A 15,117-nucleotide genomic window follows, 5' to 3' on the forward strand; every position below is an offset into this window, starting at 1 on the left:
AAAACACTTGTGGCAAGGACTTATGTTTCACTTTTACCTCTACTCAGTGATGAGCTAGTTCTCACTTCTGAGAATTTGAACCCACAATAAGATCTGTCTTCTGATCTTTCAAGGACCCTTTAGAAATGTAAGGTTTAGGGTTTGACTGGTGTTATTTTTGCTTTAGTTTTACTATAAACATTCTTCAGCTCTTTCTCCTGTGTACTTTCCCCAAGATGTCATATCACCCCTCTAACTTCAGTTATTACCTCTACTGGGAAGACCCTGGCTCTGCTTGTAAACCCTCGTCTCATTCTTACTGTTCCTTCTCACTATCCATATGCCTCCCTATCGGCCTGATTTCTCAGGTCCTTTTAGATCTAAGTGGCCGCCCGTCCAAGAGGAATTAAAGTTTCCTCCACATTCCATGCACTACATTGTGGAATCATCCAGTGGTTAACAGTTCCTCTTTGTCACTGTAACTGCAGTTTGTTCAAGCTGACATGACAGCAGTCACACAACCAAGGTTATTGACAGTCTCGGCAGGACATGTGCAGACTGCAGAGGATTGTGAAATGTAATATGGGGAAATTTTTGGTCTTCTTATACAAAAAATTTTATAATTATGGTAATTAAGGAATAATAAAGAGATAAATGATTGGCTTTGAAAAAGAATAAAATATCCTACTAGCAGCTCATGTTTATCTCTTCTAAAAATGTTTCCAAATTTTCAACAGACTACAGTTTTGCTCTTTCATATCCACTGACCTTGTCAAAATTACAGCATAACTGAGTGTGCTTTGTGATGTCTCCAACTACAACACTCTCAGAAGTGGTCCCTTCTTTACTTTCCACTCCCACTTCCTCTTCAAGGGCCTTAGATCATTAGATTCAGAAAACTGACCTGACCTCATTCTGCTGGTGGCTAAAATAAAAGGCGCCTTAGTGCCCAATTGTGTCATCAGATCTATAATGTTGCTAGTATATTCATAGCTGTCCAAAGTACTATAGGGAATGAGATCTAGAAACCAAGCTGACGGGGGTAGATAGGCTTGTGCTTGGCCACTCAGCTGTCACTGCTTCTAGACCCTTTCGGTGGACAGAGCCAGAAAACTTATTTTTAAATTTCATGAGTTTACACTGATAACTTTAATATTAGCTTAGGAACACAGAGTTCTTCTCCTTTTCCCATTCCATATTTGTATATCTCTTTTTCACAGTGAGAGCCCTGGTTCCCTACAACATCAGAATGAATATATCTACTCAGTTCCTCTATCCTCCAACCCCAGCAAAATAGTTTCAGAATCACTACATGAGTGATACCACCAGCAACAAGTTGGTCCTACTTTACTGCTAAGTAAAGTTCAAATATTTTTGGCTTTTTTTTGCAACTGCAATTATTTTGTGTTTAGAATATAGCCTTAGTATTAAAGTTTATAGTCAGAGAACTGAGTTCCAAAGTGGCTGTAATTAATTCTTCTTCTTCTGTGTGGTTATATATTAGATGTACACTTAGGTTAATTTTTTTGTAGTCAATTTTAGTTTGATTTTTTAATCCTTTCATTTAATTGTTTTCTTTTGAATATGTAAAACATACATAACTCAAAAGTCAAAATCATATAAAGAGGAATAGCCAGAGAGGTCTCATTCCTATCCGTTTGCCTCCACCTGCTTCCCACCAACCCTACATATAACTATCATCCCTGGTTTATAACTTATCCCTTCTGTATTTCTTTTTGCAGTATATATATATATATATATATATATATATATATAATTATTCCTTCTTTCTTACAGAAAGGACAGCATGCTGTACACACTCTTTTGTACTTTTTTTTCATTTAAAATATATCCTGGAAGTCACTCTGCATGAGTTCAGAGGGCTCTTCCTCATTCGTGGTACTCCAGTATATAGATGTACCATACTTTATTCAACCAGTTTCCCATGAATGAGTATCAAGTTGTTCCCGATGTTTTGCTATTATAAATAATGCCACAATTATTAAAAACCTGTTCCTGTGTTGTTTTGTACTTGTAGAGGTGTCTGTTCAGAGCAAACTCCTAGAAGTAGAATTTCCAGATCAAAGCGTAAATGCAGACACAGTTTGTTGGCTCCTTCTAAATTCCTTTGTTGGGGTACCGCCTTGTCCTCCGCCGCACCCCACCGGTCCCAGGAGTGTATGTGAGGCCTTTCTCCCCAGAGCTGCTGTAGGAGATGCCTAACTTCTGGCCCACATTCCCCCAGCTCCCCTGAGTCCTACAGCTGCGATAGACAGTTTCCAGGTCACTGACAGCTGCCCACTTCCAGCACCTGTGTCTCTCTCCTCATCCTGAGGGAGAAGCAGTTCACTAAACCCAGAGGGGAGGCCCGTTTCAATGTAAAAGTACAGAGGTTGAAAGAGAATGCTTTGTTTGAAGAACAGCTTGAAATTAACTGCTATGAATGTGACTGGAGTGTGTAATTTGGAAATTCATAAAGATCCATTGTGGAAAAATTGTGAACGACACCGTATGCCATTTGCAGAGCACAGACTCAAATGAGAGTGTCTGCTCTGTGTGGGACCTGTGTTCAGAGTCCCATGGTCTAAATAAACTGCTTTCAATGCATTTTTATCTCTCTCAAATTGACTTTAGCAATGACTTTCTCTTCCTAAGAATCAAGCACATTCATATACTTTTTGTGCTCACCTATTTTCATTCAGAACATATTCAGGTCAATCAATACTTATTGAAGAGTTTGTCCATATTTTCGTGGATTGTTTTACTGTAGTAGCTTATACAAGATTTGACTGCAGCACTTATTAATCCATTCAATAAATAATCATTCATTGCCTTTTTCATTTAAAATGTTCTTGTCTGATAATAATAATAATACGTTTTCATATGAAATATGTAAAAGAAAGAGGTTCATGAATAAAAATATAAAGATTGCCTTTAAGGCATCAACCCCCATAACCACTGCCATTTACATTGTGGTATCATTTTCATTTATTTAATCCCCCAATAAAGTAATTCCCTAGTGACAGGAACAATGGCACATTCATTAAAAAAATAATTCCTCCTTTATCAAATGAAGCCATGCTCATATTGTAGAGAAAAAACAAAATATCACTCCTGTTCTACCTCCTACTCTATTCTCTCTAAACATAAAGGAAGAAAATAAGACCCTTGCCACTGTTTTACAACCTGGTGTGGCGTCTTCTTTCACCTGTTGGTATTACCTAAGCTCCTGTATGCTGCCTAGATAATTCCCCTGCTTACCTTAAAGTTATGGGGAAGAGGGAACTGCAATGTTTAGTATTTCCTATGCTACTTTATATCTATATCACAGTCTGTTAGAGGTGGGAAAATCACAGGCAGTGCATGAAATGTAACTGTCAAAAACCCAAGTTAAATACCCTTTTTTAAAAAAAATTTATATTATTTGTTTTTTTATACAGCAGGTTCTTATTAGTCATCAGTTTTATACACATCAGTGTATACATGTCAATCCCAATCGCCCAATTCATCACACCACCACCACCACCCCGCTGCTTTTCCCCCTTGGTGTCCATATGTTTGTTCTATGCATCTGTGTCTCAATTTCTGCCCTGCAAACCAGTTCATCTGTACTATTTTTCTAGATTCCACATATATGCTTTAATATACAAAATTTGTTTTTCTTTTTCTGACTTACTTCACTCTGTATGACAGTCTCTAGATCCATCCACGTCTCTACAAATGACCCAATTTCGTTCCTTTTTATGGTTGAGTAATATTCCACTGTATATATGTACCACATCTTCTTTATCCATTCGTCTTTCGATGGGCATTTAGGTTGCTTCCATGACCTGGCCATTGTATATAGTGCTGCAATGAACATTGGGGTGCTTGTATTTTTTTGAATTATGGTTTTCTCTGGGTAAATGCCCAATAATGGGATTGCTGGGTCATATGGTAATTCTATTTTTAGTTTTTTAAGGAACCTCCATATGTTCTCTATAGTGGTTGTATCAATTTACATTCCCACCAACAGTGCAAGAGGGTTCCCTTTTCTCCACACCCTCTCCAGCATTTCTTGTTTGTAGATTGTGTGATGATGCCCATTCTAACTGGTGTGAGGTGATACCTCATTGTAGTTTTGACTTGTATTTCTCTAATAATTAGTGATGTTGAGCAGTTTTTCATGTGCTTCTTGGCCATCTGTATGTCTTCTTTGGAGAAATGTCTATTTAGGTCTTCTGCCCTTTTTGCATTGGGTTGTTTGTTTTTTTAATATTGAACTTCATGAGCTGTGTATATATTTCAGAGATTAATCCTTTGTCCGTTGATTCATTTCCAAATACTTTCTCCCATTCTGAGGGTTGTCTTTTCATCTTGTTTATGGTTTCCTTTGCTGTGCAAAAGCTTTTTAAGTTTCATTAGGTCCCATTTGTTTATTTTTGTTTTTATTTCGATTACTCTAGGAGGTGGATCAAAAAAGATCTTGCTGTGATTTATGTCAAAGAGTGTCCTTCCTATGTTTTCCTCTAAGAGTTTTATAGTGTCCAGTCTTACATTTAGGTCTCTAATCCATTGTGAGTTATTTTTGTGTATGGTGTTAGGGAGTGTTCTAATATCATACTTTTCCATGTAGCTGTCCAGTTTTTCCAGCACCACTTATTGAAGAGACTGTCTTTTCTCCATTGTATATCCTTGCCTCCTTTGTCATAGATTAGTTGACCATAGGTGCATGGGTTTATCTCTGGGCTTTCTATCCTGTGCCATTGATCTATATTTCTGTTTTTGTGCCAGTACCATATTCTCTTGATTACTGTAGCTTTGTAGTATAGTCTGAAGTCAGAGAGTCTGATTCCTCCAGCTCCTTTTTTTTCCCTCAAGACTGCTTTGGCTATTCAGGGTCTTTTGTGTCTCCATACAAATTTTAAGATTTTTTTGTTCTAGTTCTGTAAAAAATGCCATTGGTAATTTGATAGGGATTGCATTGAATCTGTAGATCGCTTTGGGTAGTATAGTCATTTTCATAATATTGATTCTTCCACTCCAAGAACATGGTATATCTCTCCATCTGTTTGTATCTTCTTTAATTTCTTTCATCAGTGTCTTATAGTTTTCTGCCTACAGGTCTTTTGTCTCCCTAGGTAGGTTTATTCCTAGGTATTTTATTCTTTTTGTTGCAATGGTAAATGGCAGTATTTCCTTAATTTCTTTTTCAGATTTTTCATCGTTAGTGTATAGGAATGCAAGAGATTTCTGTGCATTAATTTTCTATCCTGCAACTTTACCAAATTCATAGATTAGCTCTAGTAGTTTTCTGGTGGCATCTTTAGGATTCTCTATGCATAGTATCATGTCCTCTGCAAACAGTGACAATTTTACTTCTTCTCTTCCAATTTCTATTCCTTTTTTTTCTTTTTCTTGTCTGATTGCCATGGCTAGGACTTCCAAAACTATGTTGAATAATAGTGGTGAGAGTGGACATCCTTGTCTTGCTCCTGATCTTAGAGGAAATGCTTTCAGTTTTTCACCATTGAGAATGATGTTTGCTGTGGTTTTGTCGTATGTGACCTTTATTATGTTGAGGTAGGTTCCCTCTATGCCCACTTTCTGGAGAGCTTTTATCATAAATTGGTGTTGAATTCTGTCAAAAGCTTTTTCTGCAACTATTGAGATGATCATATGGTTTTTCTTCTTCAATTTGTTAATATGGTGTATCACATTGATTGATTTGTGTATATTGAAGAATCCTTGCTTCCCTGAGATAAATCCCACTTGATCATGGTGTATGATCCTTTTAATGTGTTGTTGAATTCTGTTTGCTAGTATTTTGTTGAGGATTTTTGCACCTATATTCATCAGTGATATTGGTGTGTAATTTTCTTTTTTTGTAGTATCTTTGTCTGGCTTTGGTATCAGGGTGATGGTGGCCTCATGGAGTGAGTTTGGGACTATTCCGTCCTCTGCAATTTTTTGTAAGAGTTTGAGAAGGATGGGTTTTAGCTCTTCTCTAAATGTTTGATAGAATTCACCTGTGAAGGCATCTAGTCCTGGACATTTGTTTTGTTGGACGATTTTTAATCACAATTTCAATTTCCTTACTTGTGATTAGTCTGTTGATGTTTTCTATTTCTGCCTGGTTCAGTCTTTGGAAGGCTATACATTTCTAAGAATTTGTCCACTTCTTCCACGTTGTCCATTTTATTGGCATAGAGTTGCTTGTAGTAGTCTGTTAGGATGCTTCCTATTTCTGCGGTGTCTGTTGTAACTTCTTTTTCATTTCTGATTTCATTGATTTGAGTCCTCTCCTTGTTTTTTATGATGAGTCTGGCTAATGGTTTATCAATTTTGTTTATCTTCTCAAAGAACCAGCTTTTAGTTTTATTCATCTTTGCTATCGTTTTCTTTGTTTCTATTTCATTTATTTCTGCTTTGATCTTTCTGATTTCCCTCCTTTTAGTAACTTTGAGTTTTGTTTGTTCTTCTTTCTCTACTTCTTTTAGGTTTAAGGTTAGATTGTTTATCTGAGATGTTTGTTGTTTCTTGAGGTAGGATTGTATTGCTATAAACTTCCCTCTTAGAGCTGCTTTTGCTGCATCTGATAGGTTTTGGATTGTCGTGTTTTCATTGTCATTTGTCTCTAGGTATTTTTTTATTTCCTCTTTGATTTCTTCAGTGATCTCTTGGTTATTTAGTAATGTATTGTTTTTCTCACTGTGTTTGTGTTCTTTACGTTTTTTTCCCTGTAATTGATTTCTAATCTCATAGCGTTTTGGTCAGAAAAGATGCTTGATATGATTTCAGTTTTCTTAAATTTACTGAGGTTTGATTTGTGACCCAAGATGTGATCTATCCTGTAGAATGTTCCATGCGCACTTGAGAAGAAAATGTAAACTGCTGTTTTTGGATCGAATGTCCTATAAATATCAATTAAATCTATCTGGTCTATTGTGTCATTTAAAGCTTGTGTTTCCTCATTAATTTTCTGTTTGGATGATCTGTCCATTAGTGTAAGTGAGGTGTTAAAGTCCCCCAATATTATTGTGTCGATTTCCTCTTTTAGAGCTGTTAGCAGTTGCCTTATGTATTGAGGTGCTCCTGTGTTGGGTGCATATATATTTATAATTGTTATATCTTCTTCTTGGATTGATCCCTTGATCATTATGCAGTGTCCTTCCTTGTCTCTTGTAACGTTCTTTATTTTAAAGTCTATTTTATCTGATATGAGTATTGCTACTCCAGGTTTCTTTTGATTTCCATTTGCATGGAACATCTTTTTCCATCCCCTCACTTTCAGTCTGTATGTGTCCCTAGGTCTGAAGTGGGTCTCTTGTAGACAGCCTATATATGGGTCTTGTTTTTATATCCATTCAGCAAGCCTGTGTCTTTTGGTTGGAGCATTTAATCCATTCACATTTAAGGTAATTATTGATATGTATGTTCCTATGACCATTTTCTTAATTGTTTTGGGTTTGTTTTTGTAGGTCCTTTTCTTCTCTTGTGTTTCCCACTTAGAGAAGTTCCTTTAGCATTTGTTATAGAGCTGGTTTGGTGGTGCTGAATTCTCTTAGCTTTTGCTTGTCTGTAATGCTTTTGATTTCTGCATTGAATCTGAATGAGATTGGTAGAGTAATCCTTGCTTGGTAGAGTAATCTTGGCTGTAGGTTATTCCCTTTCATCACTTTAAATATGTCCTGCCACTCCCTTCTGGCTTGTAGAGTTTCTGTTGAGAAATCAGCTGTTAACCTTATGGGAGTTCCCTTGTATGTTATTTGTCATTTTTCCCTTGCTGCTTTCAATAATTTTTCTTTGTCTTTAATTTTTGCCAATTTGATTAGTATGTGTCTTAGCATGTTTCCTCTTGAGTTTATCCTGTATGGGACTCTCTGTGCTTCCTGTACTTGGCTGGCTATTTCCTTTCCCATGTTAGGAAAGTTTTCAACTATAATCTCTTCAGATATTTTCTCTGATCTTTCTCTCTCTCTCCTCCTTCTGGGACCCCTATAATGTGAATGTTGTTGCATTTAATGTTGTCCCAGAGGTCTCTTAGGCTGTCTTCATTTCTTTTCAATCTTTTTTCTTTAGTCTGTTCCGCCGCAGTGAATTCCACCATTCTGTCTTCCAGGTCACTTATCCGTTCTTCTGCCTCAGTTATTCTGCTATTGATTCCTTCTAGTGTATTTTTCATTTCAGTCATTGTATTGTTCATCTCTGTTTGTTTGTTCTTTAATTCTTCTAGGTCTTTGTTAAACATTTCTTGTATCTTCTCGATCTTTGTCTCCATTCTATTTCCTAGGTCCTGGATCATCTTCACTATCATTATTCTGAATTCTCTTTCTGGAAAGTTGCGTATCTCCACTTCATTTAGTTGTTTTTCTGGGGTTTTATCTTGTTCCTTCATCTGGTACATAGCCCTCTGCCTTTTCATCTTGTCTACCTTTCTATGAATGTGGTTTTTGTTCCACAGGCTGCAGGATTGTTGTTCTTCTTGCTTCTGCTGTCTGCCCTCTGGTGGATTAGGCTATCTAAGAGGTAAGCTTCCTGATGGGAGGGATTTGTTGTCGATAGAGCTAGGTGTTTCTCTGCTGGGCAGAGCTCAGTAAAACTTTAATCCACTTGTGTGCTGATTGATGGCACTGGGTTCCCTCCCTGTTTGTTGTTTCACCTGAGGCAACCCAGCACTGGAGCCTACAGGCTGTTTTGGGGGCTAATGGTGGACTCTGGGAGGACTCACGCCACAGAGTACTTCCCAGAATTTCTGCTGCCAGTGTCGTTGTCCTCACGGTGAGACACAGCCAACCCCTGCCTCTGCTGGAGACCCTCCAACACTAGCAGGTAAGTCTGGTTCTGTCTCCTATGGGGGTCACTGCTCCTTCCCCCGGGTCCTGATGCACACACTACTTTGTGTGTGCCCTCCAAGAATGGAGTCTCTGTTTCCCCCAGTCCTGTCGAAGTCCTGCAATCAAATCCAGCTAGCCTTCAAAGTCTTATTTTCTAGGAATTCCTCCTCCCTTTTGCCAGACCCCCAGGTTGGGAAGCCTGAAGTGGGGCTCAGAACCTTCACTCCAGTGGGTGGACTTCTGTGGTATAAGTTTTCTCCAGTTTGTGAGTCACCCACTCAGCAGTTATGGGATTTGATTTTATTGTGATTGTGCCCCTCCTACCATCTCACTGTGATTCTCCTTTGTCTTTGGATGTGGTGTATCTTCTTTGGTGAGTTCCAGTGTCTTCCTGTCTATGATTGTTCAGCAGTTAGTTTTGATTCCGCTGCTTTCGCAAGAGGGAGTGAGAGCACGTCCTTCTACTCTGCCATCTTGAACCAATCTAAATACACTTCTTGATGGCACCTAAAAGGTGAATGAGTCCCCAGTTCTGACTCTTCACAGAAGATTCCTGGCAGTGGGGCACCAAAGAACCATAAATGTTATGTTATTGCCTTCTCTCTTTATTTTCATTGAAATTTCATTGAGATAATTGTAGATTCACATGCAATTGTAAGAAATAATACAGAGAGACTCCATATATTTTTACCCAGTTTCCCCCAATGGTAGCATCTTACAAAATAGAGTACAATATCACAGCCAGGACATTGACATTGGTGCAATCCACCTACAGTATTCAGCTTTCCTCAGTTTTACTTGTACTCATTTGTGTGTGGGTGCATGTGTGTTTTAAGTTCTATTGTATTAAGCTGTATAAGATGCATAAGTATATCATGTTAATACAAGAATAATTGCATTAATTATATTAAGATCTCTACAGTGTTGTCCCCTGTGTAAATCTGCATATCTCCCACCACAGTCAAGATACAAAACAGTTCCAACATCATGAGGATCCTCTGTGTTGCCTGTTATGACAAATATTTCTTTCCCACATCACTCCCCATTTTTAACCCCTGGCAACTTCTAATCTTTTCTAAAATTTCTAAATTTAAAAAAATTTGTCATTTCAAGAATGTTGTATAAATGGAATACATTCACTATGAAACCTTTGAGACTGGCTTTTTTTTTTTTTTTTTTTACTCAGCATGATTCCCTGCAGATTTATCCAAGTTTCTGCATGTATCAATAGTTTGATCTTTTTTATTGTTGAGTAGTATCCCATGGTAGAAGTATACCAGACACCTAAGTCTTTTATTTTATTTGGAGTGATTATAAATGGTATTATGTTTTGAATTTTAGTTTCCCTATGATTATTATTAGTATATAGAAATACAGTTGATTTTGGGGTGTTGATCTTGTATACTGCAAACTTACTGAACTCATTTATTAGTTCTAGAAGATTTTGTAGATTTCTTGAGTTTGCTAAATAAACAATCATGTCCTCTGCAGTTTGGCCTAGTTTTATGTCTTCCTTCCCTATCTGTGTGCCTTTTATTTCTTTTTCTTGCTTTATTACAGTGGCTGGAACATCTAGTACTATGTTGTACAGCAATGGTTCAAGCAGACCTCCTTACTTTTTCCCCAGTCTTAAGAGGAGAGCATTCAGTCCTGGCTATGGGTTCTTTGCAGATGATCTTGATCAAGTTGAGGTAATTCCCCTCCATTTCTAACTCATGGCTTTTATTGTGAGTGGGTGTTACATTTTTTTATCAAATGATTTTTCTGTGTCCATCAATATGATCACATAATTTTTCTTCTTTAACTTGTTGATATATTGAATTACATTTATTTTTGATTCTTAAATGAGAAGTGACTTTGGACAGGTGAAGAAGGGAGTACACTATGTAAGACTTTGAAAATGAAGCCAAGGTGTTTAGATGTGAATCTGTTGCACACCATTTTCCACAGTATGTTCTGATACGTATGCTAATAGAGGATACATGAAGATGTAATTTCACAGTCAAACTAGCTTGAGAAACAGTGGTTTAAACTAAATTCAGTAAGCTTCTTCGTTCCTGATTTTCTCAGAACCTTTAATATGCTGCATTGAATGATATCTGTATTTCCAAAAGGGGATTAAAGAGTGTAAAGTTTCCAAATCCAGTTTATCCACAAAATACACATTTTCCATAATGTCTGTGATAATTGGAAGATGCACTTTGGGAAACATTGCCATACGAAATAATTTTTTCTAATGAAAATTTCTGACCTGGGGAGTACCATAGAAGAAAGGCAGTGTGCTGCAGTGGCTCACACATGGAACTTCAGGAAGGTTTCCTACCTGCTGAAAGCCCACTTCATTATCTGTTGAGTGGGGAAAAAACATGACTCCATGGGGGGGCAGTAGGATGTTGAGGTAAAGAGTGTGTGCTCTACAGTCAAACATCTGAGTCCAAATCCTGGTTTTGCTACCTAAAAGGTGTGGGGAACATTGGGAAAGTTACTTAATCACTCTGTGCCTGTTTCCTCACATGTAATGTAAGAATAGTAACAATTCCTACTTTCTAAGATTTTTAAAAGGTTTAATGAATAAAACATGTAAAGCCTTAGAGAAGTGTCAGGCAACTGGTAACCATTTAATAGTCATTACCTGTGCTGTTTATAGTTGAAGGATTAAGTGAGATGATCAGCAAAATACCTATCAATTTTATTACTCAGAAAGTAGTTATTAGGAAAGTAGATCCAAGGGCAGTTTTAGGATGAGTTAGAAGCAAGTGAATCTATGCTCCCATGTTGGATGCTTTGAGGACTAGGCCGGTGAGAGCACAGATGTAGAGATTGCTTTTTTAAATACTTTCTTTAACTCTGTAGCATTTGGTGATTGAATATGAGGGGTTGAAAAAGATGACCCAAAGGTGACACCAGTTTTCAGCCTCGGCATTAGGGAAATGGATATTGTACCCCCCATGAATGAAGCGTGTCCCGGGTATTAACATGTCAGCCAGATAATTTTAGCATTCTCATTAAAAAATAATAGATATTTTAATTTCTGGTTTTAATAAATGCAGGAAACTAAAGAGTTTCAGCCTGTTATGCTAAACTATGAAATCTGATCCATGTTGGTAAAGGAACAATTTGATTACATAGCTATACTACAAGGAAAATTATGCCCGTGATGCAACTTTGAACTTTGAGGACATCTCAGCTTTTTATTTAGAGCACTGAAGTGGCAGAATGGTTCCTCAGAGGAAATTAAGAGAGAGAAAGGCATGCTGGTGCTCAGAATAGCAGAGAAGATTGAAATAAATGGGAAACGTGGTAAAATGACTGAAAATAAGCCAAATATATAAGATAAAGTTAGATCATAGTTATTGTTTATTGAACACCTGCTACATACTGGCCATCGCTTTTGGATTGGCGATACAGTTAGTTACAACTGCCGAGGTCTACCTGGAACTGTCCTGGTTTTAGCACTGAAATCCCATGTCCTGGGAAACTGCTTGGCCTCAGGCAAACCAGGACAGTGGGTCACACTCAGCACAGCAGTGAACAAGGCAGTCTTTGCACTCAAGGAACTCACATTCAAGTTGGGGGATCCAGAGACAGACGCAAAGCAGATAAAAATAAGACAAAAGGCACAGTTTTATATATAGTGCAGCATCAGGTTAGAAGGAATGTAAACTATTTATATATTGGTTCATCTATTCATTTTGAAAAAGGAGCTGGCTCCTTCTATATCTAGTGTGGGAAAGAGAGGGTCACCGCAGGTCATAATTTAACTTTCAGAAGGATCACTGCTTACCCCCTCAGAGTGGATACACATGAAGTGGGTAGGCTCCCATTGCCCTGAGGGAAGGGAATAGAAGGACTGTTTTTCTGTCTGACCCAGCTTGCCCTTCACAGGACCTGGTGGAAACTTTTCAAAGAGGCCACATGCACTGGGGAGAGGAGGATGGAGACTCTGGCCCTGCCTCCTTGAGAGCCAGCAGTGTTAGAAGCTTTATGATGGATAAGGGTAATCCTGATTGAGGGCTGGGTAGAAAAGACATCATAGCCTCCCAAGGTGACCAGGAGCTGACCAGGAATGAAGATGGGCTGGACCCAGCACCAGGACCCAGGTGGTCTTTGTTACCGCTGTATAAGTGGAGACCAACTATCCTGATTTGTCCAGGACTGAAGGGTTTCCTTGCTCATGGGACTTCAAACCCACAGCTAACTGAGGTGGCTTTTAAGATGACCTATTATCCAAACCAAGACACTTTTGAGAATGAAATGGGAGGCTGTTAATAAACACACCAGTTCAACCAGGTGTATGTTGGAGCCATTCTGGGGAGCTCCAGAGAGAGATGGGACCCTATCTACATTAGACTACATTTATTCTGGATTCAAATTACAGGAAGATGTGGGGCCTTGTGTAGCTGAGGCAGCAAACCTTCCCTTATCTAGTTACCCTGCCATGGTGACAGGCTATGGGGACAATGACCTTGGTGTAATTGTTAACCAAACAGCTCAAATATAAGCTCCATTACTCGACTGCAGACAAAACTGTCCTCAGGGCACCAGCAAAGCAGAGGAACAACTATGACAACAAAAATAAAAGTTCAGAAATTTGCGATAACAATATCTATCAAGGACCTAATTTAAGTATGTATATGGTTTTTTAAATTGAGGTGTAGGTGATGTACAATATTACATAAGTTTCAGGTGTACAAGGTAGTAATCCACAATTTTTAAAGACTATATTCCATTTACAGTTATTATAAAATATTGGCTATATTACCCATGTTGTACAATATATCGTTGTAGCTTATTTATTTTATACATACTAGTTTGTAACTCTTAATCCCCTACCCCTATCTTGCCCTTTCCTCCTTTCCTCTCCCCACTGGTAGTCATTAGTTTGTTTTCTGTTTCTTTTTTGTTACATTCACTAGTTTGTTTTATTTTTTACATTCCACATATAAGTGATAATCATACAGTATTTGTCTTTCTCTTATTTCACTTAACATAGTATCCTCCAAGTCCATCCATGTTGTTGCAAATGGAAATATTTCATTCCTTTTTATGGCTGAGTAGTATTATAGTGTATTTATTTATACTACATCTTCTTTATCCATTCATCTTTTGATGGACACTTAGGTTGCTTCCATATGTTAGCAATTGTAAATAATGCTGCCACGAACACTGGGGTGCATGTATCTTTTTGAATGAAGGTTTTGGGGGTTTGTTTTTGAATACCAAGGAGTGGAATTGCTGGGTCATATAGCAATTCTATTTTTAGTTTTTTGAGAAACCTCCATACTGTTTTCTACAGTGGCTGCACCAATCTACATTCCCACCAACGGTGTGCAAGGGTTCCCTTTTTTCCACATCCTTGCCAACCTTTGTTATTTATGTTCTTTTGATGATGGCCATTCTGACAGGTGTGAGGTAACATCTCATTGTGGTTTTGATTTGCATTTCCCTGATGATTAGCAATGTTGAGCATTGTATTCTTTGGAGAAACATCTATTCAAGTCTTCTGCCCATTTTTTAAAATTCAGGTTGTTTGTTTTCTTGAGTTATATAAACTGTTTATATATGCTGGATATTAATCCCTTATTGGTCATATCATTAGCAAATATTTTCTCCTAGTCTGTAGATTGTCTTTTCTTTTTGTGGATGGTTTCCTTTGCTGTACAAAAGCTTTTAAGTCTAATTAGGTCCCATTTGTTTATTTTTGCTTTTATTTCCTTTGCTTTAAGAGACAGATCCCCCAAAATATTGCTACAATTTATATCAAAGAGTGTTCTGCATATGTTTTCCTCATATATTTAGGTCTTTAATCCTTTTTTAGTTTATTTTTGTGTATGGTGTTCTAATTTCATTCTTTTACATGTAGCTATCCAGATTTCCCAGCACCACTTATTGAAGAGACTGTCTCTTCTCCATTGAATATTCTTGTCTCCTTGTTGTAGATTAAATGACCATAAGTGCATGGGTTTATTTCTGGGCTCTCTATTCTGTTCCATTGAGCTATATGTCTGTTTCTGTGCCAGTATCATACTGTTTTGATTACTGTAGCTTTAGTAGTATACTGTAGTATAGTCTGAAGTCAGGGAGTGTAATACCTCCAGCTCTATTCTTCTTTCTCAAGATTGTTTTGGCTATTTGGGGTCTTTTCTGTTTCTATACAAATTGTAGGATTATTTCTTCTTGTTCTGAGAAAAATACACTTGTTATTTTTTTTTAATTTATTTTTTTTGGCGGTACATGCGCCTCTCACTGTTGTGGCCTCTCCCGTTGCAGAGCACAGGCTCCGGACGCGCAGGCTCAGCGGCCATGGCTCATGGGCCCAGCT

At 37.7% G+C, this 15,117-nt stretch overlaps 1 protein-coding gene across 1 annotated transcript in view; it reads left to right on the forward strand.

The window, feature by feature from the left end:
• Positions 1-10,046: 10,046 nt before the first annotated feature.
• CD226 (CD226 molecule) overlaps positions 10,047-15,117 on the forward strand; it is a 104,234-nt gene continuing 99,163 nt past the window's right edge. The window contains exon 1 of the mRNA XM_033406086.2: positions 10,047-10,486. The gene's annotated coding sequence lies outside the window, so the exon portion shown is untranslated. The remainder of the gene's footprint in view (positions 10,487-15,117) is intronic.

This window comes from Orcinus orca, chromosome 15 (genome assembly GCF_937001465.1).
Source record: "Orcinus orca chromosome 15, mOrcOrc1.1, whole genome shotgun sequence".
Lineage (NCBI taxonomy): Eukaryota > Metazoa > Chordata > Mammalia > Artiodactyla > Delphinidae > Orcinus > Orcinus orca.